A 26,161-nucleotide genomic window follows, 5' to 3' on the forward strand; every position below is an offset into this window, starting at 1 on the left:
CAACAGCATTTTTAAACATACTTACTGAATCACAATTTGCGTTTGTGAGTAAATGCTGAATCAATATTTGGAAGAGGCATGTACAGGGCATCCCTCCCAGATACCAATTCTTTAAGTTAGGCATTAATGTTTTGCTACTAAAATTCAGTCCCAAAAAAGTATTATTTTACCACCAACTCAAGGGAGGTGATAACCATTCGCAAATGGCAATCCATCGTTATTTTGCTCACCAAGCCACCCCAGTTCAGACATGGCCATATTCAAATCAGTCTTGACCGTGTGCCAAAATAACGATGGATTAAACCCAGATCTGTGACTGGGGGTGAATGTTTTGCCATTGTGCAACATTCCGTCCATCATCTTGTGTGTTTTGCTGTTCACCCTATGTGGGAAGGGTATGCCCAGACGTGGGTCCCGTGCTCACTAAGCCACTGGAGTCAAGCTATCCTGGCTGAAGATGGCTGATAGCCAGAAACCGGTCCTAGGATGCTTGATTCCGGTCCAGGAAAGACATGGCTAGGCAGTTTGGTCTGGACTGTTCCCATGAGGCACAGGGTCAAGACTGATTTGCATATGGCCTTGTCTAAACTGGGGTGGCTTGGTGAGCAAAATAACAATGGATTAAACCCAGATCTGTGACTGGGGGTGAATGTTTTGCCATTGTGCAACATTCCGTCCATCATCTTGTGTGTTTTCCAATATAAGGCATGCCAAAAAAGAAAATGCTAATTGATACTTGTACGATTTCTTATTTGAAATATTAGTACATGAGGCCCCTGGACCTGGACCTATCACTCCCTAATTGAAATGACTAAGCATGACCTTCCAAGCACGAACAGTATTTGGGAAGCTGAGTTTGATAGAGATCTCAGCAGCAGAGAGTGGAAAGGACTTTAGAGTACCCACTAACATGTTAAAGGAGCATGAGACCTAAATATATCTAATTCACCCATCTTCATATGGCCTAAATGACTCCTAAGCAGTTACACCTAATGTTGGTTACTGTCGATATTATCTGTCCTAGGTGTGTTGAGATGATACTGTTTATTATTTTATGGTCTGGACCAGTTACGAGATACCGGTATTCTAGAGAATATTTATTTAGAAAGATATGGAGCACTGCGGCTCTTTGCTTGTGCTGGTACACTGTGTAAATCCTAGCACCAATGGAGGCACCCTTGCACAATAGCGAGTCTCTGCATACATAAAACTACTATAAGAAAAATGTATATAGCAGTTGTTGAATACCAAACAAATAGTAAACTTACACAACAGTGTATGCATGCCTTTGTGAATCAGGGCCACTGAGTTGCTGTCCCCCATATAATGACCCCATGATACCTAGTGCTGCCTCTCTACAAACCAATAAGTTTGCCTTTGTTGCTAATTGTGTAAACTCTATGTACCACCATATCAGTAGGGCTGGTGCACAGGCCCTGACTGTTTTGGTCCGGCTCAGACTCAATTTCCAGCAGTGATGTGCAGCCACTGAAAGATGAGAGTGTGGCTACACTGGATTCTTGTGAGTTAACTTAAGTGTAATTTGAGATTAGTCAGAGGTGGCACCAAAGTATCGGGCTAGTACACTCATCTCAATTTAATCACACCAACGAGACACCCACTGCGGTTGTGTTGCTTTCTAGTAATTTTCGAAGTTTGGCACACTAAGGCCTCTTTTGTTAGCGGGCAGTTGAAGTTTAGGTAACACGATTTTGTGCCTACCATATTAGTTCCAATAACTGTGAGTTTAATGTTTGAAGGTACTGTGTAGGGATGACTAGTGGCATATTGGCAAACAGGTAAAGTAGTCTCAGTACTATTATCATCTTGGATAGGGCTATGTTCCGGATTTCTGGTAACAGGAGTTTGTTCCAGAATCAGATGGAGTCCCCTATACCCAATATTGCTTTCCCTAGGTTGCCCTACAAGGTATCCCCATCTTTTTGATCAACCTGTATCCCAAGGAATCTAAAAGTGTATTCTGTGCAGTTTAGTTGTAAACCTAAGGTTGGATTCCTGTTGCATTTTCATGTAAATGGAATAGGCACAATTTATGTTCATTGACTTTCAACCCTGAAACCGCACCAAATCCCTCAACTGGTCAAGTATCAAGTCTATATCAAAAGCTGAGTTGTTCAAGTAGATAAGCACATCATCTGCATAAAGGTATATTAAAGGACCCTTCACAAAGGTAAACGTAGCCCTGAAGCCTAAGTTTAGACCTAAATTCAAGCCTTACACTCCCAACCCTCACCCACCATAACAGTATGAAGCCATTAACTGATACTAATTGTATCATGTGGAACATCAGATACATGCACACTGCCAGTAAACTCTATGCTAGACTCTCTTACCTCAAGTGTAAAGGGAAACACATAGTGTTTCTTCAAGAGCCACACATCACAGAACCAGAAGCAACACAACTTTAAAGGCATTGCAGGGGACAGGTTTTTCCCCACAAATTGTTGTGCCTTCTCCTAACTGTTCCTGCGCTTGGATTATAGCTGGGGTCCCCTTTGAACATCACACTACCATTACTGATGAATCCGGAAGCTATTTTCTGGATGATAGACATCTTTATTGAAATCTGCTTCTGATAGGTAACATTTGTGCCCGCAGTTCTGAACAAGCTAATTCCTCAACAAGCTGTCAGGCATACTTGCACAATGGGCTGGCACTCCATTGATACTCGGTGGAGACTTGAAATGTGTACTAAGCATATCCTTAAACTGATCATATCCCCCTCTCCCATAGGCACCTATGTCACATGCGCTTTGCCCGCTGGCTGTAACACTGGCCATTAACAGACACATGATGACAATGCAAAGCAGGTGCCAGGGTTTACTTCTATTCTCCCCCATATGATCTACATATCAGACTTGAATGCGTAGTTTGCTTGTCCTCCATTTGCTCCTTGATTACTCATATGACTACTTGGGTGTACTCTTTCAGACCATAATCCTCTATGGGCTGGATTTAATTGGGGAATAGTACACCCTGATGCCAATACAGTGGTTACAGCCCTCACTGCTTGAAGACCCTTCTAAGAGATATCACTCCCAAGCCGATCTCCAAGAAGGAAATATAGGTTGGATGTTATGGTCCCTAAAAGAGCATGGCATTCTGGAGAGCCCTCCTTTTATCACTAGCCGGCAGATTGGCTTGTTAAAAATGATAGCCCTCCCATGCCTATTACATCTTTTTACCCCCGTACCTGTGTGGATTCCGAGGGCCAGGATCTGAGAGCTTGAATCTTGTCTGGTGTTGTTTATCTGGGGGACAGGCAGACGCAGAGTGACTTTGGCAACTCTCAAACGACCAACGGAGAAAGGGGAACTGGTGGTCCCTGACTTTGAATCATACTATAATCTGGCAGGGCAACTGCAATAGTTTACCCAATGAATAGCGGGGAGACTGACACCAGAGAACAAGATGGGACCCTTTATACATGAACGAGCGGTGCTCCTGCGGACACTTTTGAGGGTTGGGGGAGCACCATGATCGGGTACCAATGAACTACATGTGGTCCAACGTTGCTGGGGGAGGTGTTTACAAAATACACAAACCAGCGTGCTCTACACACTTGACCTTCCAATGACAATGCTGCAGGCGTTGCCACATGGGGGACAATGGGGAGGACTGGAGGACTGGGTACAGGCAGGGGCCACTAAAATATGCGATCTTTACGAGGAAGGAGCGCTCAGGTTGTTTGAGGACTTTAGAGCAAGCTGGGACATTTCCTATTATATGAGGCAGTTACCACAGTGATTAGATGACACTGGTGAATGGGCAGCTAAAAGCCGTGCCACAGGTGGATATATAGGAACAGCAGGGGGTAAGATCAAAGCGGTCACGTGCCTGTACAAAACAATTGGCAGAGATTCCATACAACCTCTGATGACAATAAGAAACGAGTGGGATGCGGATTTGGGTACTCAGACGAAGGACGCTGACTAGATCAATAGGTGAGATAGAGCCTATAAAGTTTTATGAAATGCCTGATTCAAATTAATCAACTTTTATATACTCCATAGGGCCTACCTCACCCCAGAGCGTATTAATGGATACTTCATAGGGAGGATGCATGTTGCCCAAGGTGCAGAGTAAATGGAACAGATATGATACACATTTTTGTGGGAATTGCTAAGTGATGCATTGATTCTGGCAAGAGGTCACGGCTACAGTGGCTACAATAATAGTGCAGGGGAACCAGCGTTAAGCCGTCTCAGCTCATTCCCCCACACAGCTAAAACCAGGGTCACCGATAGGTTACTGGACCTTGCCCTCGTATTGGCTAAACAAGAAATCACAAAACGCTGAAAGGCGCCGGGGGGACCCCGTCTGGCTGGGTGTAGGCGGGAACTGGAAACATGGGCAGGATGTGTGAGCAGGGTGCTACTCAGAAATGCGTGTAGAGGAATAGGAGCAAGAGAATTGGCTAGAGCATGAGAGGTTCTTGTAGAGGGAACAAGAAACCAAGAGCCAGACTCGGGCCGATCCGTACCCTCAGCGCGCTCTCAGTAGGGGACCCCGCCACGTCATGAATAAGAAGGGAATGTGGAAGAAACCCAAAGACACATTTGACCTTAAACAGGAGTCAGATACAGAATAGATGAATGAACATCAAAGGATGGACAAGAACCGGGGGGAGGGGCAGGGTTGTCCCTGGAGTGAGCTAACATATATAGAAAAAGAGAGCATAACAATTATGGTCCTACAGTGAGGAGTTGGGAGGGGGAAGATAGTTGGGGAATGGTTATTAAATGGATCGTAACAATGATGACACAGTGGATATGACTAATGACATTTGTATTGTTTATGCATAATACAGTTTATACATGAAAAAGTGACATGCGATTGTATTGGGTGAAAAACTGATGAAAAATAATAAAATTCTGTTTTAAAAAACTGCTTGAAGATCTTTATTTCCAAATTACAGATTACTTTGACTTCACCCACAACTCAGCCTCCTCCTGTGCTATGGAATGGGAAGCATTTAAAGTTTCAATTAGAGGTCAATGCATAAACGCAGTAATAGATGCCCTTCAAGTATTAGAACTGGAATTAAAAGTGACTACTTCATCAAGATGGTCAAGCTATTAATAATGTCTCCTACACAGACACTTTCAGCTGCGCCTACCAAGCACACTGCTTTGTTCAATGACTACTCTGCAACAATTTCGCAGCACCTGAGGTAAAAACTTGCATGGAAGATGACACACCAAGCCCTTTGCTCACCTGCTTAACCAAGCAGGAACACACCCACCCCCTATTATTCCCATCAGACTTACACCAGACACCTCTGCTTATACAGACCTTGAAATGCATGCTGTCTTTTCTCAATACTATAAAGTGTTCTATAGTGCCTCCCATGACTGCTCCCCCACTGACACTGCAGATTTCCTAGATAATATTCCACAGCCCCAGATTACCCCAGAACAATGGCAAGATAGATTCACCAATAACCGCTGTTGATATAAACAAAGCAATACCTTCATTGGCACCGGGCAAGACCCCTTGCCCTGATGGACTCCCATTGAGGTTGTATTAGGCATATCCTGACCTGCTGGTTTCTAAACTGGTCAAACTGCTTCAATCAGCTGCCCAAGATAATCATATGGCCGTTCCCTCAGGTAAACTCTTCTTATAGCTATGCTAAACCCAGACAAGATGCGACTCACCTCACCTCCAATAGGCTATCCCTAATATTAATTAAAAATGTTTAAGCTAAATATTGACAGAGTGTCTCTTTCTCTCATTTCCCCCTCTTGTTCATCCTGACCAAAATGGCATTGTGCCAGAGATTAGCATGTTGCTTAATATTCGTAGACTTTTTTGGGTCATGGAATATCCCCCTGGGTCCTGGCAATGTGCAGTTACTTGGTCCTGGAGCAGAAAAATGCATTTGATTACCCATAATGAGCTTCCATTTCAACTCCTTTATACAGTGCATGATAAAACTTCTTCATACTGCACCCATGGCACGGGGCAAAACTGTGACAAATCTCAGATCCGAGAGCTGTCCTTAAGGCACCAGACAAGGCAGGCTGCTGTCCCCACTCCTCTTTGCTACTGCGATGAAATTGAAGGCTATTAGATTGTGTCATGAGGGGACGACCTGGGACATTCTTCTAGGTGACATGATTAATTCTGTCTCTCTCTATGACAATAATATTCTGTTGTACCTTAGAGATGTAGCTGCGAACCAAACTGATATTGCGCCTATACTCTGAGTTTTTGCCAATGTGTTTGGTCCGAAAGTTAACTGGCAAAGTAATGTTTGTTTCTTCTCCTTTCCCCACTCACCAGAAGCCAGGCTAGATGTGGTAGAAGGCATACTCTAAAGGCACCACAGAATATTTTGATCCTTAGCAGTGAGAATTAAGCATGATGAAGATTTATTGGTTGGCAACACCACCAGGGCAGTGTCAATGATCCAAATTCAAGCCGCATGTTAGGGAACTCTACTGCTTTTGGTGATTGGTCCTATTGCTTTATCCAAAATGATAATGCTTCCTAGAATGTTGTATCTTTTTGTCGAACTCACACTATAGCTGCAGGGGAAGTTTTTCCGTACCCTGGATTCCTTATTGGGCGATCTTATCTAGTGTAATGGGCATTTTAGGGTTGCTCTGAATAAGCTAAGACTTTCTTTAGATGGGGGATCTGGAGGCTCCGAACTTCAAACACTACTCTACTGCCTTGCAGCACAACTGTAGGGTGTCTGTTTATGGTTGGCTGAGCAACACCCAGATGGCACAGTCATAACACTCCCCACTTGGTGAATGGAAAGACCATTGCAACTGTTCTACCCTTGTGCATGCTTGATCCCCACCACCACCCTTGCCTACTTCATACAGCATTCTGTTGTTTTAGAAGAAGACTTGTAAATTGCTCAGAATACTCAATATCCACCTGTTATCCCACTTCACTTCTAGGCTTCCTGACAAATAGTGTATCTTGACATCTTCCGAGTCAAAACATTGGCACCACAGGCATAATGACTATGGGGATCTTTTTCAAGACAGATGCCTTCTGTCCTTTGTCGCACTAGTAACATAACATGTATATTTGTAAGGTTCACGTTCACCAAAGGGTATCTTGGTACTGAATCCCGCCGGGATTTTACCCTGTGACCATGAGATTGAACAGAGGCATCTATAGTGGATGCATTAGTCCACTAAGCCACCAGAACTGGCATTGTAGAACAATAATGCCCACAGAGCTCAGTGTTTGACATACAGGGCACTAGCACATTCCTTTTTTGCACCAACTGGAACATTGTATCAGCAGAGATACAAACCCACACAGCCATGCAATATGTTTACTCAATGGGTAATGACCAGTAGATTATTAGCAGGCAAGCCAAGGCTTTTGGCCGGTGCACACTGATCTTCTTGAAGGGCCTTCAATGTAAGTAGGAGGCAGAGTTCGAGAAAGCATTCAAAGACAAGGAATGGGAAAGAATACTTGCTAATCTGGCTATAGCCTCCACAAATGCTAGATTTAAATCTATTGGGTTCAGTGTGCTCCACAGCCCCTAACTCTCAACTGCTAAAGTAAATAAGGCAAATTCTTGCTGCCTTTACTATGATTTGACAATTACTGACCTATTACACATGTTATGATCCTGACTGTCCATGTCCCACTTTTGATCAACAGCCACCTCACAGCTAGTACAGATTACAGGATGCTCCACCTTACACCACTGGGAGACCTCTGCCCTTGGATCCTTCAAATACACTACAAAGAATAGGCTCATAACCCAATTCCTAAACCTTTCTCTAAAACGTGCAAAGCATGCTATCACCCAGAACTGGAAGACCAACCTACCCTAAAAGGTTGTTAAAGTAACTCTCACTCATTGTAGGCCCTTGTTTTCAGCTCGGTTCTAAAGCTCAGGTTCACAGCCTTTAGCAATATGTATAGCCCTCAACAGCAGGATATAAAATGTAATAACATTCTTAATGAAGGAGTAACATGAAGGCAATGTTACCGTCTTCATCCCCCTCAGCTCTCTAACATTGAACAAGCACAACTCACATATTCTCCCATTCATCCATGGTCTCATTCCATTCCAACATCTCAAACTTCAAACATCTGAACCTATACTACACATTGCCTGCTACAATTCATTGTTAAAAGATGAATTAGTCTACTTTGGTCAACTGAATTATGACTATTATTCTCAGGATGCCTTTTCTCCTTAACCCATAAGTGCGGTCATTAGCCAATGTCCCACACTCTCACTCCATCTCCAGTGTGTTGGTTAAGCCATTGGCAGACAATAGCAAGAGCTTTAAAGGATTTCTTATCTTTTTTAAATGGGCTAGGACAAAGCAGAATCACTTTCGCTTTAACCTAAGTCCCTCCTCGCATCCATGTGTGACATACGTGCCAATGTCACAGTCCCCACCGGGACTATGGTAGCCACCAGGTAAGTGCTCTCTCCTCCAACCGGTGGGGTATTGGGGGCTTACAATGCCTCCCCAGGTTTCAAGGAGACATTGTTGGAAAAGGGAGAGTCTCCCTTTTCCAATGATGCCTTCCTGAAACTGTTTCCAATTGTAGATTGCAATTGCGCTGAGATCCACAGTCAGGAAACACACTACGCCACAGGGGGCATGTGTTTGGGGAGGGAGATGACCTTTGTGGTGAACAGGTCGCCCCCGTGGAGAGACACTCATTTTTGTAAAGAAGTGATTTTTACAATAAAGTTGACCCCCCTTGGGCCCCAAATATTTATAGGAGATGTGTGTTTTCCCCGGGGGAATCACAGGATCCCCCTAGGGTAAACCACCAATGAAAAAAAAAAGTAAAAGAAATGTAGGTTGAGGGTTGGCCCTCAGCACATGGGTCGACCTCCTTTGGAGGCTATACATATATATTTATGTTTTTAAATTTGCCACATAATCTATTATTCTGCTGCATAATCTGCAGATTATTAAAAACATGTGTTTCTAATAGTTTGGCGACCGGTGTTTTCACGAAGTGAAGGCCCTGCGCAAAGGCTGACTGGGCATCTCTCAGTTACTTATTTCTGTATTTGATTGCTGAACTGGTATTAATTAGGTGAAAGCTTTTCCCAAACAGTATTATAATGCATACAAATCTCAAAATAATGAAGTAATACTATTGAACTATGTGCTATATTATGCCGCATACTTTGACTTTAGTTGCCACATAAATTAGTTGACTCTGTTGCATAATTTGGTGCCCTCCTGCCACATAATTCTGCATTAATTGCGGTGATCCTGGTGATAGCATTGTGAGTTTTCACACGACCCACGCCTGTACAGAAAGTTTCAGGGGCTACTATGTGAATGCGTGCTTCTTGAGATCGAAGGTAGATTTATGGCTTCAGGCAAATACTTTTATACTGACAATGGCCCAGCAGCCACCCCAACAATTACGTTTTGCATAAGCGATAACAAAATGATGCTGTGGTATTGGGTATGTGGCAAGGTGAACTAATACTGTCTTTTGTTTTTTCTTTCTTTAGTGTCTTTGGAGAACCTGCAGTTTCAGTAAAAAGATAAGTCTTTGTTTATTTACGGTAGCACACATCTTACAGACACATGCACCCACTGACTGAATTAAAACCATATTTCTGCCTTCTATGTAAGACAGTGGTTTAGGAGGATGGTTTTAGGCAGTCAGCAGAGATAGTGTCTCGGTGAATGACTGCTGCCCAGGCCCTAACACAAGTTATGGAGGGCAGGGTGCGGTGGGTGGTTCACGAAGGAGACGTGGAAGCTCTTGTCATGCTGCACGTCTAAACCACTTCTGTGAGCTGCCGCTGCAGCAGCAGGGAATAGTGTCCCAGCGTGCTTGAGGTGGAGCAGTAGCAAGGAATGGCGTCCAAGCGCATGTGAGGTGGAGGCTGAGGAGGGGGATCAATACACTGGATGCTACATAACGATGTTGGAGAGGCCATGCCAGTTGAGGTGCCTGCTGTGAGCAGCAGTTCGGAGGCACTGCTGTGGAGGTTAGTGGTCCATAGTTCAATCGAGCACAAGGAGACAGGCTCAACTAGTGCAGCCAGTGAGGCTAAGGGAGAGAAGGGTCCCTCCCTATTCACAGCAATCGTAGAGGGGCTATTTTGTGGTCACCCTGCGCTCCCGTGCTCAGCACTACCACAGACTTTACCATAAGAAATAAATTAGTCACTCGAGAAGCGCATACTTTCAGATACCTCATTACTATTAGAGGGCATCAAGGGGCGCTCTCCCCTCAGGGGCATTTCAAATGACCACGTCTCCTCCAGGCATTTTTGGGCTCAGAAGAGGCTCATATTGTGGGAGACACCAGGGAAAGGATGTATTCCTGCTAAAAACAGACTGGCTAAAAATACTGAAGCTCACCAAATGCCGCCATTGGGAGGCATCTCAAAAACCATAGAAGTTCACAATAATAAGGATGGGTCCAAGGGCCAACCAGGCTTTAAGGGTGACAGCAGCTGAAATACTTACATTATTAGATCAGCAGGGCTATCCACTAAACCAGCATATCCAAGAGGTCCCGGTCCTGGAACATTGAATATCTCAGAGCAGCTCGCTCCCATCCCCTGTAAAGCTCCATCAGAGGAAAAGACTTCTCTGCAAGGGGGGAGTTCACCAATTCAGCAAGACACAACTTTCCTCACACAATACTTAATGAACACTGGGAGGCCCCCATACCCCCTATTTGGCCCAAATGTATCAGGAGGAGGTAGAGCTACATCTGTGACAAAAGCACTGGAGAATGTGATCCAAAAAAGTTGCATGTAGCCTCTAATCCAGCACAATATGCGTTGGCACATCTTGGAGAGGTTAGAGCACAAAATGAGCGGGGATGCCAGGCACAGCTTGCAGGGGCAACAAGGAGTTCAGGGATATCTCAGATTAGCGCCATCAATGGCACCTGCAGTGTTTGTAGTACCAGAGGTGGACTTGCAGATGGGCGGTCTTCTCTAACAGATTTTGGATGAACTGTGAATTGAGGAATGCTCACTTTAAAGCACATTCAGAAGTTCAGCTTCAGCTTTGGAACATAAATGCCAGTCTCCACCAAATTATTTCCAGGCTGACACATGCAGAACAGCAAATATCTGATTTAGAAGATTTCCCAAGAAGTTCCAAGCTTGACACAGCAAAAGCTAGACAAGAGGTTCTGAAGATCCAGATGAAACTGGAGGAAATAGAAAATAGATCCTGATGCTCGAACCTCTGTTTCAGTGGGATCCCAGAAGAACAGGAAACTGGCAAAGATCCCCTCAAGTATATTGCAGATTTGGTTTAGAAATATGTGCTCCCAGAGAATCAATCCAAGTCGGTAGACTTTTCAATTATGAGGGCCCATAGAGTCCCCTTTTCCCAGTCATCGAACTTGAGATATCCTCTTACATTCTTGATGCATTTGGGGGACTTTCGAATAAAGGAAAGAATTCTATCAGAGGCTACAAAGTCAAAAGGATTCCAGACCGAGGAAAAGGTTTTTTAATTATTTTTTCGTACATGTCCGTGACAGCAGCTTGACGGGAACTCAAATTTAAATATATGATCGAACTCTTCAGGAACCAAGGCATTCAAGCAACTCTTCTGCAACAATCCAAGTTGAAAGTGTTATTGGACGGTCAATTTCACAGTCTGGACTCAGTGGAACAAGCCAACGACTCCCTAGAGCAGCAGCACAGGAAGGAGTGCTCAAAATGATAGAGAGGTGGCCACGATCCCTAATCACTATTGAATATGTGTTTGGCAGGAATACAATGAGAAGTCGTAGGAAGTTGTAGGAATTCCCAGTCTGTCCATCATTAAACATTTATTACTAAGCTGTGGCTAGATCTGGAAGATGTTTTTCTTCGAGTGCTATTTCAAAGCACCATTTTCAGGGGGAGGAGGGAGAGCAAAGGCATCCCCTGACTGAAAGCTCGATGCGGGTGAGGCATAGGGTGGGGAGGGGAAGGTGTGGGTAGGGTAAAGGGGGCTGGAGAGAAAGGTGCATGGGGTTGTGTGGTGGTATGAGAGTGCATTCAAAAAGGAGATGGCAGCACTGCTAATAGGAGGGATGGGCAGAATCAAGATATACCAGGGCTATTAGACAGCTAAGAATACTTATAATGCAACATAAATGTTTTTAATAATAGAGTTGAATCTCAAGCAGTTCTCACCTGGTTTAAATCACTGAGAGCAAATATAATTCTTCAAGATATGTATTTGAAGAGGGTGGGAGAAGCTATCATTAGTCCAGTCACCCTATCGGATGTAGCACAGGCTGGTAGCTCTTCCCCTATAACAAAAGCTTGCCGTACCAATAGGATCCTGCTGAAGTATATAGGCTGTTTTCACTTCAACTAAATATGTTTTTAGTTAGATTATTTGACACGTTTTTGAAGGGAAGCAAAATTCCTGAAACTTTTACTGAATCGGTAGTCATTAGCTGCTTGAAGAAAGGCAAGTCAGAAAAAGACATGAACTCTTATTATCCAATTAGCTTTCTTAATTGTGACTATAATTTGTTTATGAAACTTTTTGCTAATAATCTTGCATTGGTAACTTCCTTGGTTATACATAATGATAAGAATGGGTTTCGTCGAGGTAGGAGCTTGGTTAACACCCATTACTTGATCGAGGCTATAGACTACTTCTCTAGAGAAAAAAAGAAGGCAGCATTTACAATGTTAGATGCTGAGAAGGCGTTTGAATGAGTCCACTAGAACGTTCTTTTCTCACAAAATTCTCCTTCCCGCCTACGTTTGTAATGGTTTTAAAGAATGTATACTTCAATGCTAAGGCCGATATAGACATAAATGGGAAGGTGGCAGGGAAAATCACTAAAAGCTGCAAGGCTGCCCTCTTTCTCCTATCCTATTTTCTCTATTTATAGAGCCATTTGCAAGTGCCTTAAAGCAAGATTCAAGCATCCAGCCCCGGTGGCAGGGTCGGCAAACCTGAAATTATTTGAGGATGATTTGGCTTTGTATCTAGAAGCAAATAAGGCTAATATAGAGTGTGCCTTCTCCCTAATAAGTGAGTATACAAGATTAGGGGGTTATAAGATTAATCACTCGAAATCTTAGGCCATTTTATATAATTGTTCTCCAGCAGAACTGCTGATATTAATACAATCTTATTATTCTGCGACTGCGCCTATTAGGTTTTTAGGAATTCAAATAACCTCAAATCTGGGGGATCTATTTACGCTGTATTTCAAAGCAACATTGAATAAAATCTGTAGTCTATTCAATTCAAGGCAGGACCTCCCCTTATTTATTATGGGTCAGGTTGCTTTAGTTAAAATTAGTATTATTCTGCTTTTACTTTTTCTGTTTATGAAGATCATGTTACAAATCCCTCAGTTTTTCTTAGAGTTAGTGAACATCAAAATCAGAAAGTTCATATGGCAGGGTAAGAAGCCCAGATGAAAAATGTAGGTGTTGCAGCTGGACCCTGAAGAGGGAGGCCTGGCACTTCCTAATGTAAAGATGTATTATAAGGCTGCACTTCTTGATTGGTTGATCAGGTGCTCCTCTGACAATTCAAGTGACGTGAATTTTTATCTAGAGCTTACGGTAGAGGTATCTGAAATACGGTTTCCCCTTCGCTAAAAATTCCAAGGCTCCCCATAAATTCTATAAATAAGACCCCTCGTATGATCATGGATAACTTCAATAGGATTTGGGAAGATTTTAGAAAACCCTGTGGCTCCATTCCCAGCTGAAGTTAGTGGATTCTATTTTGCTGGGGCTCCATGTAGCAATGATCAAAAGGAAGTGGACAGGGCTGTGCCTGGGGGAGAAAAGGTTGTGTGGTGTGCTGGTCACAGGGAAGTGGACACGTGGAGGTTAACGTGTGTAAGCCTACCACTGGGTATCCATTGTGTTGGATATAGTTGCCTCACACACCCTTGCAGGTGTCATGCTTCATCATAGGCAGTGCTCCTCGTCGGGTAGGTGGTGCAATTCCTGGAACATTCCAGTCTACAACCCATCTGGCCCCATACCCACACTTCACCAATAGGCAGTTGGATTAAAAGATCTCCGCCAAAGAGCCCCTCTTTGAGGTGAGCCTGTTGGAAAATTTGCCCAGACAGGTTGAAAAATAGCTGTCTAGATGTGGTACCAGGTCAACATGTTTCAGCAATAGTGGACGTAATTATCCTTGCTTTCTTCAGGACTCAACAACAAATATTGCTACTGCAATGACTAAAATAGGTGAAAAGTGAAAAAACATATATAGAGACAAGTACAGAGATCACCTGAAGGTTCCTAGGTGTCACTTCTTGTCTTATTATTACAAGTCGTGTGTTTTTCAGTAGAAAAAGTCAGAAAGAAGAAGATAAGTGCCACCGGTTCCTCGAACACATGTTAATACACAAACATCACTAGGTTGTAAACTGTAAACCTTAGTATAGCCAAATCAGCGTGCTATCAATACCCATTGTAGTGGTATTCCATTATAACATTCAAGGGTAAATAATTATATCCCACATGAACACAGATGTATAATTCTTACCAGGTTTGTAAGAAGTGAGGACCTCACCCCACCTGGCAACGGCTCAGGAGTGGAGTGAAGCACCGCTCTGTATCAGGGTAAGTGAGCAAAAAAAGAAATGAAAACATACCCCTCGTTATAGTAAGCACACAAAAACCTAAGTGACACACTCCCATGCACCCAACTCTTGAAAAAAAACTTCAATTATTTCATATTGTAGAATATACGCTGTATGTCTCATACATGGAAAATGTTGTCCATATCCCCACTAATAAAGAGCGGAACAGTATTTTAGTAGAGGTAAAATCACAGCCGCTAATCACAGGAAATGGCCAGTTGGTATCTGGCACAAGGCTGGACTCGTAGAGTCTCAAAGATTCAATGCTCCGTATAAAATAATACCCAAAGGTACGTAAATTTAAACAGAACAAACGAAGCAAAGCGTTATTTTCGATCATCGAGCTCAAAGTAGCAAGTTAATGTCAGAAATGTCGCAAAAGTAAAGGAACCAACTCGGGCTCACCTGTCCGTCGGTACTCCTCCGCCGGCATCTAAACCGACTGGGGAGGTACCGGCGTCACACGCCGCACCCATTTAAAAGGCATGACAGGATTCATCTACTGAGCCATGTGACCCGCCGGCTTGTTTTTTGATTGGTCAAACCAGCCGCAGAGTTGGAACAAGCGCGGCCATTGGTGCTAGAAGTGACTCTGGTATAAATATGTAAACAACTGGGAACGCGATTCGTCCTATCGCTGCAGCTAACGTTATCACCATGCGTTTAATATCGGTGATCCAAGTATATGTAGATCGCGTTTTTCTCCTGTAAAACATTCACCCTCTAAAGAGGCAATAACCAAGTATCACATTAACCATATGTCATGTGCTTATCCGTCGTGGTGCTTTGTTCACAAAGTGACAGATGTGTGCACAATTTTATTAATACAGACGTGGCCGACCTGATGCTAAGTCTGCATGTTATCAGGGATGAGATATTTAGCAGAAAAGAGAGGGTTACGACCCTTATATGATAAATATCCATCTTAGTTGTATTGTTCACGGGGTAACAGATGTGTGTACATGTTTATTAGTACAGACGTGGCGGACCTGATGGTGAGTCTGCATATCATCAGAGACGATGTATAATCCGAACTGAGATTTTGTAAAGCCTGTACCTAAGAGAATATGACATAGCAGGAAGGGGAGTGTAACAACCTGCCATCATATCTATTCCCTAGAATCTCAAAGGGCTGTGGATGTTTATAGTGAGGACCAAGGAATCTCATCATTAAGGCCCCTGTGATGAGTATCAAGCTTCGGGACCCATTTCTGCTCTTTCAATAAAAGGAATCTTGTCACATCTGTTATGTGTGTCGGGATAAAAGGCTGTTCCAAATGAGTCCATTGGAAAGCTGTAGAGGGATGACGCGCCTCTAAAAAATGTTTGGTTAGTTTTGTGGCCTGTCTCTTGCACCTAATTGTGCTCTTGTGTTCGGATATCCTCACTCGTATTTTACGGGTGGTCATCCCTACGTACTTCAACCCGCAGGGACAGGTTATTAGATATACAAGTCTCTCGCTGTTGCAATTCGTGAACTTAATCTGCCTCCAGGGTCTGGATGAACCTATATCGATCTATGTTGTTTTTTTGGTCTGTGGGCAGGCCTGACAGGACCCGCATGGATGGTGTCCAGTCACAGGCGGAAGGTCCCAAATGGAACCCAAAATCCTGGACGGTTCTCCTCGGGGTCTCGTATGGACCATCCTATCCCTAAGGTTCGGACCTCTCTTAAAAGAAAAGAGGGGGGTCTGGATAGAAGTATGTCCATAATTAAGGATGGGCCAATGCCTTTTAACCAGTTTCTGGATTTTGTTAGAAAGGGTCCCAAATGTATGTACAAAAGTGAGTCTCTCTAATGGTGGTTTTGCTGATGATCGTTCAAGCAGTGCTAGACGATTATTGTTACTAGCCCGTTTCATTGAATGTCGTACCAGTTTAGGTGGATATTTGCGTGAGATCAATTGATTACATAAAATGGTAGAGTGTTGTTTGAAGGTTTGGGTAGTAGAACAGTTCCTTTGTACCCGGAGAAACTGTCCGAACGGTAAATTCTCCCTCAGGGATCTAGGATGATGACTGTCAAACATGAGTAAGGAGTTTTTTTACATTGATTTTCTATACAGCTCTGACTGTAAGCCATTGGCGGTTGCCTGGATTTTTAGATCAAGAAAGGCCAGGCTGTGGCCCCCTATCTCAATGGTAAACCGCAGAAAGGCATTCCTGCTGTTTAACCAATGAATAAAAGCCATACATGCATCACTCGAGCCCCGCCACACAACCAACACATCATCGATGTATCTCTTCCAGATCTTTAAATTCCCAATATATGGGTTGCTGCTAGTGAGGATGTGTTCTTGTTCGAAGGAATGCATGTATACATTAGCTAAGCTGGGGGCATAGACACTCCCCATGCTGGTCCCCGATACCTGCAAATATATGGTTTCTTCAAATCTAAAAAAGTTTTGTTTCATGGCTAGAGTGGCACAAGCCATAATAAAGTGGACCGGTGTAATACTGTCCAAATGCCTGGTCTCTAGCAATGAATGGATAACTTCCAATGTTTGATCTTGAGGGATGGAGGTGTATAACGCCTCAACATCAAATGATACAAGGAGATCGGTTTCGGTATCAAATTCAATGTCTGGTAGAAGACGTAGAACGTTGGTCGTGTCTTTCAAATAAGTCGGCATCTCCTGAACCATCGGCCGCAGAAAATGATCAACAAAAGTTGATAAAGGTTCTAAGACAGAACCAATGCCAGAGATGATAGGGCGACCCGGTGGACGGTAGACGAATCCTGTCATGCGTTTTAAACGGGTGCGGCGTGTGACGCCGGTACCTCTCCAGTCGGTTTAGATGCAGGCGTTGGAGTACCGACGGACAGGTGAGCCCGAGTTGGTACCTTTACTTTTGCGACATTTCTGACATTAACTTGCTACTTTGAGCTCGATGATCGAAAATAACGCTTTGCTTCGTTTGTTCTGTTTAAATTTACGTACCTTTGGGTGTTATTTTATACGGAGCATCGAATCTTTGAGACTCTACGAGTCCAGCCTTGTGCCAGGTACCAACTGGACATTTCCTGTGATTAGCGGCTGTGATTTTAACTCTACTAAAATACTGTTCCGCTCTTTATTAGACGGGGATATGGACAACATTTTCCATGTATGAGACATACAGCGTATATTCTACAATTTGAAATAATTGAAGGTTTTTTTCAAGAGTTGAGTGCATGGGAGTGTGTCACTTAGGTTTTGGTGTGCTTACTATAATGAGGGGTATGTTTTCATTTCTTTTTTTGCCCACTTACCCTGATACAGAGCGGTGCTTCACTCTACTCCTGAGCCGTTGCCAGGAGGGATGAGGTCCTCACTTCTTACAAACCTGGTAAGACTTATACATCTGTGTTCATGTGGGATATAATTATTTACCCTTGAATGTTATAATGGAATACCACTACAATGGGTATTGATAGCACGCTGATTTGGCTATACTAAGGTTTACAGTTAACAACCTAGTGATGTTTGTGTATTAACGTGTTCGAGGAACCGGTGGCACTTATCTTCTTCTTTCTGACTTTTTCCAGTGAAAAACACACGACTTGTAAGAATAAGACAAGAAGTGACACCAAAGAACCTTCAGGTGATCTCTGTACTTGTCTCTATATATATTTTTTCACCTTTCACCTATTTTAGTCTTTGCAGTAGCAATATTTGTTGTTGGGTCCTGAAGAAAGCAAGGATAATTATGTCAACTATTGCTGAAACATGTCGACCTGGTACCACATCTAGACAGCTATTTTTCAACCTGTCTGGGCACATTTTTAAACATTGGTAGGGTGAGTATCACTCGAATAAAATTGTTCATTACTCCCCAATCCAATTTTAATTGCACATTTTCATTCTTTTGTATTTAGTTTCCTTTTTTTGCACTGCACACTGTTAGTCACCACATGACTTGCCACTTACCTCTCTAAGGAAGTATAGGACCATACTATCCTCTATTCCAGTCAAAGGAACGACTTTACCATCCTGGTTACCTTTGTTCATGAGAATAGTACATCTGGATAGATGGCCTATAAAAGGAATCCCAAATGATGAAGGGCGGTTCCGCGTGGTGACTGATGGGTACCTTAGACCATCTACTAGGGTGTCTTTGTTTACCATCTTTCTCAGTTAGTTGGTAGGTTCTTGTGCTTTCCGGCTACTTGCACGGTTAACTCACTGTACCTTTAGACCCTCTGGAACCCTTTTTTTGTTGTATACAGTTCGGGAATGTTCCCAGAGTTGAGGTTTTTAAATATTCCCGTGGGTCCCCAATCTGATCGGTGTGTTGTTGTTGTTAACTGGTACTAGCTCCATAGGATGTTTACTTTTATCCATCTCAGGGAATCTTTGTTGAAGTGAGCCAAAAGCTAAAGCTTAAGTTTGCTTCGGATGGTATGCAGCTTTATTTGGCATTATGGTATCCTCCTTTCAAAGGACGATAGGGCAGCGTCAATTCGTTCTAACTTCCTCCTTAGTTGCAAGATCATTAATCCTGGCAATCTGGAAGTCTAATACAGTTCCCTCAGTTTTTCAATGGAATCACAAGATGCATAAAGTTCACACTCGTGAATGTCTGTATGCAAAAAGAGTGGGGTCTAATGTTCAAGTGAACAAAAAGTGGAAATATTGGGAGAATCAAGTTGATATGTAAGCAATAAGTTTGTAAGAACTATGTTTTAAACCCAAAATAGTCCGAACGTTAGAGTGAATGAGGTTTTTAGAATGGTTTTTGATGTATAATTTTGTATGCAATAAGAAAACTTTCTGTCTTGTATCAACTATGTTTTAAGTACAATTATGGATAGAATTCTCGACTGAGGTGCTATTGTTTGAAATTATGTTTGATATATAATTAACTGTGCTGCTAAATATCGGGAAAAAATTAAAATAAAAAATAAAAGGTTATGGAGGACAGCTCTGAGGCACGATCAGATACTGAGACAGAATCTGAGGGACAGGAAAATGGAGCAGAATCTGGAAGTGATTTTTTTAGTTGGCAGAGGTCCATCCAACAACTTGTCTTCCAGTGATTCTGAAGAACACTATCATGGCAGTCATGATGCCCCTTCGCCATTACAGTCTACACAGCGGAACGACCGCAGCAGGGTAGGCCAAACCAGAGAACAGGCACATGTGAGGGCAAGCACAGACGGAATGCTGTCTTGGCAAACCCCCAAGTGCAGCCCTACAATCTTCTGTTCACTGGAGACACTGTGAAGCACACAACTTTGCGTGCAGAACAATTTTCGAGGGAGTATGTAGGCACTCTTGGTCCTCATTTTAAGGCCCACAGCACAGTGAGTGAGCTAAAGAAGCATGAAAGACATGTTTTCTTGAGCTTCAGGTAATTAGTAACGGAAGGCATTAGTAAAGGTTCCCTTGCCAAGTATACAGGATTAGTCAGGACTTTGAAATGGACAGGGACATTAACAGGTAGGTAAGGTACAGGCTAAATGTGGTTTCTGTGATAAAAACTTCTGGAATCAACAGGAATACGCGAAATTCCTCCCACCCAGATTTGACCCACCTGTGATGATAAAAACTCTGTGAGACTTGTGTGGCTCGGCCATGTGCCCACACCAGGAACAGCTCAAAACAAGAATATCACATTGATGGAAAGCTGATAGTCAAGGTAGTAGAGATAAACAAGTTCTCACTTCATCTTCACCAAAGGACTCAACCTCAACGACGTTGCACATTCCCTGATACTCAGTCCCTCACTCATCTAAGCAGGGACTCCAAATCATAGATACCACAGCAACCAGCCTCCCTCTCAACCTCCCACCAAGCACACATCCTGCACCTCAAAAAACTTAACTGGTGACACATCCACAACTTTCTTTAAACTCCTGACACACACATAAAAATCCTTACACAACACTGGGTCAGCATACTTCAAAACCACCTCAGAATTCAGGAACCTTCCAGGCACCTTTGCTCAGCTGGACTCGTACTCAAACACATTCCATACATACGCAGCGCCAAAATAGGCAGCAGTGACTTCTGCTCCCTTACTTCGAAAGGCTAGATTGACCTGCCCCTACAAACCTGTGCCGCATCTAAAATTATTGCACAACGCACAATGCTGAAGACTTGGCTCTTCAACTAGGTGAGCCCAAGTGTGTTTTTAATCAAGTTTGAGGGTGTGCAAAGGCTTCTGGGTAAAATTACCTGGTGAGTTTCATGCAAATTACACACCTGTGGGCTCCCCTTGTTGTCTAGTTTTCACAAATGTGCAGATTTGCTTTGGTTGCACTAGGTGGAAGCGAAGCGATGGGACCAAAATCAACAACTATCCACATTTTAGTGGAAAAATGTGATGCGTTCACATCGCATTTTGGGCCCTTTCCTTCCTGTTATGGGCAATAGGCCTATTCACACAAGTGAAGTAGAATTTTTATCAGGAGACTTCCAGGAATGCTCGGAGGAAGGAAATGTGTAGCTCCCCAAGGTTTCCAGAAGTTTTCCTCACAGAAATATGAAGAAATTGTTTGTTTTTAGGCAAAGTTTGAGGTTTGCAAGGGTTTCTGGGTAAGCAAATCTGGGCAGATCCACCCAGGTCATCTCACCATTCATTTCCCTAGTTCTAAAAAATTTGCAGGTTTGCTAGGCTTCCCTAGTTACCAGCTGAGCTAGGCCCAAAATCCACAGCTCCCCACATTGCAAAAAAAAACCAGTGTACAATGGAAAAATGTGATGTGACAATGCTGCATTTTGGGCCCTTTCTGTCGGGGACACTAGGTCTAACTGAATAAGTGAGGTACCATTTTTGGGGCGCTAGGTGGCGCACTAGCGGAATGGCCGATGCTTGGTGAGGCTCCCGCAGTCCGGTAGCCTATAATTCAATTATCCTGAGAACACGTTCATCTAATGGGCAGAGATTAGCGGGCAAAGACGGTGGAACTGCTGATATCACTGCTGGAGGAGACCTGCTGGCGGCGGATGTTGCTGACGCTTGCTGCGAAGCTGAACACTGGTGCCGCGGTGACAGATCGTAGCTGGCCTGGTGCTTGAGGCGGTGAACGGCCGCTACGTGAGCACCGTGGTCCCCACGTGGCGTGCAGGCCGCACGGTCATCTGCGAGTCGCCGCTACAGTGGGAGTGGTCCTGTCGGCAGCGGGTGATTGCGAAAATGGGACCGTGATACTGGCGCCCTATCTGCTCAGTGACTTGCCTGGAGACTGGAAGGGCGGTAAGGCTGCAGATAGATACCGCGAGCGAGGCAGTGCGGTCAACTGGCGGCGGCCATATTGCCTGACATTGAACCACTGACGGAGAGCTGGGCGAGCGAGCCCTTTACTGCCCTAGACGTGCTGTGGACTGGGGGGCAGAGTACATACGGTGACTTGCCCCAGAGGTGAATGTGGGGCCTGGGTCGGGTGCTTTCCTGATGCCCCTGCACCCGAAACGGTGCACTGCAGCTGCGGGCGGACCTCGAGGGAGGGCCGACGATCTTTGAAGGGCACGGGCTGGGGGCTTCGCTCCCGCACCTCCTACCCACCGGCACATATACCTGAGGCACGAGACAACCTGCGATGGACTTCTGAGAGGTTCTTGTTGTCAATAGATTGCGCTCTTGCAACCACATAACTGCTGGCCATGGTACAGCTGGGGAACATGTGAAATTTCATACGGCAGCTGAAAGGGACCCTACAAGCGCTAAGATAGCTGCGTATGGTCGCATAGGAGTAGACCCGGTGGATGAGTGTGATTTGAAGGCCAGCCTGAGTTGCATCCTGCCTGTTGTTCAGAAGGCGGCCGGATAGAGCTGTGTCCGGCGAGGAGGCAAATTGGCGGAACACTGCGGTTGTCCCAATGCTCGGTTGAGAGGGCTGACACACCAGGTGGTGACATTCCCACTTTGAGCACCCTTGTATGCGTCACACTGTTCATAAGTACCACGTGCAGGGTGTGTGAAAGCTCCATGCTGACGATTGGCAGAGATACCTGAGGGGCTGTCCTTGACTATACTCTGCGCTGCCACAACTGAAGGTCACTGCACATTTGGAAGGAAGATACTTCAGCAATATCCCATAGGACGGCTGACCTGTGGCATAGGTACGTCTTGCTGGGTGTTGACACTCCAGAGGCACCACGGGACGCCCAGATTCCCGCCAACCACGCCTCACTTTCGAGACCAAAAAAACTCCCAGGAGGACGCCGGCAGACGAAGGTCCCACTACGGAGGAAACAATGCCTGGTACGAGCACGAGGGCCGACAGCAACCTGCAGGCCATCCTTACCAAAATGAGGCAGGGATTTGGGACCATAGCCTCCAAGGTGGACACACTGGCGACCCGAATAGAAGGCATCACTCGTAAGCTGGACAGTCACGAGACCAGGTTCAAAGAGACAGAGCAACGGATATCTGACTCGGAAAACATCACGGAGCAACTTAAAGTGGCGGTGACCCAAATGGACAAACTCATGCGCATAATAGACGCCAAGAATGAGGATATTGAAGCGAGAAGTCACCGCAATAATATTCGCATTTTAGGAACACCCAAAAGTATGAACACGGGACGACTTGAACAGTATGTGGAAAAACTACTCATGGCGGTCACTGAGGAAGGGGCTCTATCAGCCCAATTCATAGTGGAGAGGGCACATAGATCGTTGGGACCACGACCACCTCCTGGGGCAAACCCTCGCCCCATAATAGCCGGTCTGTTAAATTATCGGGATTGCGACGTTGTCCTGAAGGTGTTGAGGGACAAGAGGCAACTTAACTACTCTGGACTGTCATTCACCATATTTCCGGATTTTACCTCTCGAGTGCAGGAGGAACGCAAAAAATTCAATGGAGTAAAGCAGAAACTATGCCAGGAACAAGTGGATTATGCCCTCCTCTATCCCGCGCGGCTAAGGATTACCCATCAGGGTAAACAAAGCTTTCACATGACGCCACAATCAGCAGAAAAATACCTTAAAGTACTGAAAAAGCGGAAAACTGCCCCTACGGGCCGGGACGAAACTGAACAGATGCCGCTGTCAGATGTGGAATAATCTGGTGCTGATTCACAGAGCCAAATGCACAGTGGGCGTCGCTGATGGAGTAAAGTCACGCCATGGACTTGTGTAGACCTGACAAGCGGACCACCCTAATGTATACCTATGATTGTTACAATGGGATTGTTCAGTATTTTAATGATGTAAGGATTGCCACATTTAGTGAACATAGAACGTAAAGTAATGTGATACTATATACCGGACACCTTTGCTGCTTCTGGGACTGTTGAGAGCAGGCGGACCCTTGACCTATAGCAAGGTTCAGGTGCGCCATTTAGAGTGCTGACCCTCATGGGCGTTCCCCTGTTAAGTTGTGGGTTGGGACTGTTGTTAGATGGGTGGGGGGAGGGGCGGAAAATGGCTGGCATGATTGGGATGCTTCAGTGGGCGGGGGGTGGGGCGGATGGGGTTGGTTATTGTTGGATGGTAAATACGGTACACATTGAGATCCGGATATCTATGTTATTGATGAGAGGCATAGACAGGTTTAATGATACTACAGGTTGGATACGTGCTGAATACGATGTAAGATGGCGGTGAATGGGGATAACTCTTCTGTTACAGTATTGTCTTGAAACATCAGAGGTTTAACAGATGCTAGAAAAGGCCAGAAGATATTAGCATATCTAGAACGTCACTAAGACCATATTGCATTACTGCAAGAGACTCATCTGTCTCCACATGTTCAAAACACCTTTGCTACAAGATGAGCGAATGTGCGACTGTTCTCATCGTATTCTACCTATGCCAGAGGCACGGCTATACTTATTAAGAAATCTGTGCAGTTTCATGTCCTGGGTGAAATGACGGATAATGAAGGCACATATGACATTGTGTGGGTTAGACTAGGTACTGACACCATTACTATTGTGAATTGTTATGCACCCAATGTTGACACACCAGAGTTTTTCCTGTCCTTATGGAGTCATGTTGTGAATATTGGATCTATGCATATTGTGTGGGGGGATTTTAAAGTGGCTGTGGTGCCTGGTATGGATCGAGCTGATGGTAATGCACAATACAATAGACGTTCCAGGGATACACTGCAGGGTATCATACAAGAGGGGGGTCTGATTGACGCCTGGCGCTTCCTCCACCAGACGGAGGGCACACACTTTACTTCTTACACTGGTACATGGGCACGCATTGACTATTATCTTGTTTCCCGAGGGATCAGCCCGAATATCCTGAAGGCTGCGCACCTAGCTAGGACATATTCTGATCACTGCCCTGTCCTGCTGCAGGTCCGCGTCCCTGGGTTCGACATGCCCAGACAGCCGTGGCGGTTCCAACCAAGTGCACTCTTGGATGCGGTATTCAAAACAGAGCTAGGTGATGAGATTGCAGCTTTTTTCCCCCGTAATAAAGGGTCAGTAGATAGTGTTGAGGTAGTGTGGGAGGCGTTTAGAGTCACAGTCAGAAGATACTGCATCTCTAAAAGTTTTGGGGTATTACGTGATATTCAGCGCACAATTCATACCTTGGAGCGAGACTTGCGAGGTTTAGAGCCGCGTATGGTGAAAGGGGAGGGTGGTACGGTGGGAGCAGACTTCAGGGCTAAATTATCGGAGTATGAGGCAGAAGCTGCGAGAGAGGCTACATTTCGTGGGCGGCACTGGATTGCGCGGCGATATTGCGAGGGAGAGCGGCATGGAAAGGCGCTGGCAGAGCTTACCAGAAATCCGCGGTTTGGTACCAACATCTTAGAATTAGACCGCATAAACGATGGGCTGTGCCAGGACACTGAGGGCATCGTAGAGCTATTTGTAGAACATTATACACAATTATACACCACTCAGAGCACAGGGGTGGAAGGGTTGGACAATTTCTTAAAGGATATTGTGCTATGTTGGCTGAGTGATGTACACAGAACATTCCTCAGCGCCCCACTAGAGCTGGATGAAGTCAGGGAGGCCTTAATGTCACTCAAAAATGGGAAGGCACCTGGATTAGACGGGCTGCCTGTGGAGTTCTAGAAATGCTACATAGATATTATGGCTCCGGTGCTGCGTGAGGTCTTTGAGGAATCGCTTGAGGTGGGAGTACTACCCCGCTCGATGTGCGAAGTTGTTATAACATCTTTACCGAAACCCGGGAAAAACCCTGCGTCCTGAGACTCTTATCGCACCCTTTCGCTCATTAATTGCGATGCAAAAATATTGGCCAAAGTATTGGCCACAAGGTTATCATTGCTCATGACGAAGATTATACTTCCGGATCAGGCCGGATTTGTCCCTGGCAGATCTACCAGCCACAATTTGCGCACATTGTTCTCTCTCATACAGACTGTTGCCCCTGACTTCCCGGTAACTGCGATATTTCTTGATGCCACCAAGGCATTCGATTCGGTCGAATGGCCCTACTTAATTGAAATCAGGTAATGCATGGGGTTCCCTCCATTATTTATCTCCTGGATTCAATTGCTCTACACCCAACCCACAGCCCGGGTGCTTATCAATGGTCAATTATCCAGTCCACTTCCCATAACACGGGGCACCAGACAGGGGTGTTCACTCTCTCCCCTCCTTTTTGCCATAGCAATAGAGCCATTGGTGTGCCGAATCAGGCAA

The 26,161-nt window shown here is 44.7% G+C and overlaps 1 protein-coding gene across 1 annotated transcript in view; it reads right to left on the reverse strand.

Moving 5' to 3' along the window:
• Window positions 1-26,161, reverse strand: part of LOC144773831 (interphotoreceptor matrix proteoglycan 2-like) — an 896,924-nt gene that overhangs the window by 288,390 nt on the left and 582,373 nt on the right. The window lies entirely within an intron of this gene.

This window comes from Lissotriton helveticus, chromosome 8 (genome assembly GCF_964261635.1).
Source record: "Lissotriton helveticus chromosome 8, aLisHel1.1, whole genome shotgun sequence".
Classification (NCBI taxonomy): domain Eukaryota; kingdom Metazoa; phylum Chordata; class Amphibia; order Caudata; family Salamandridae; genus Lissotriton; species Lissotriton helveticus.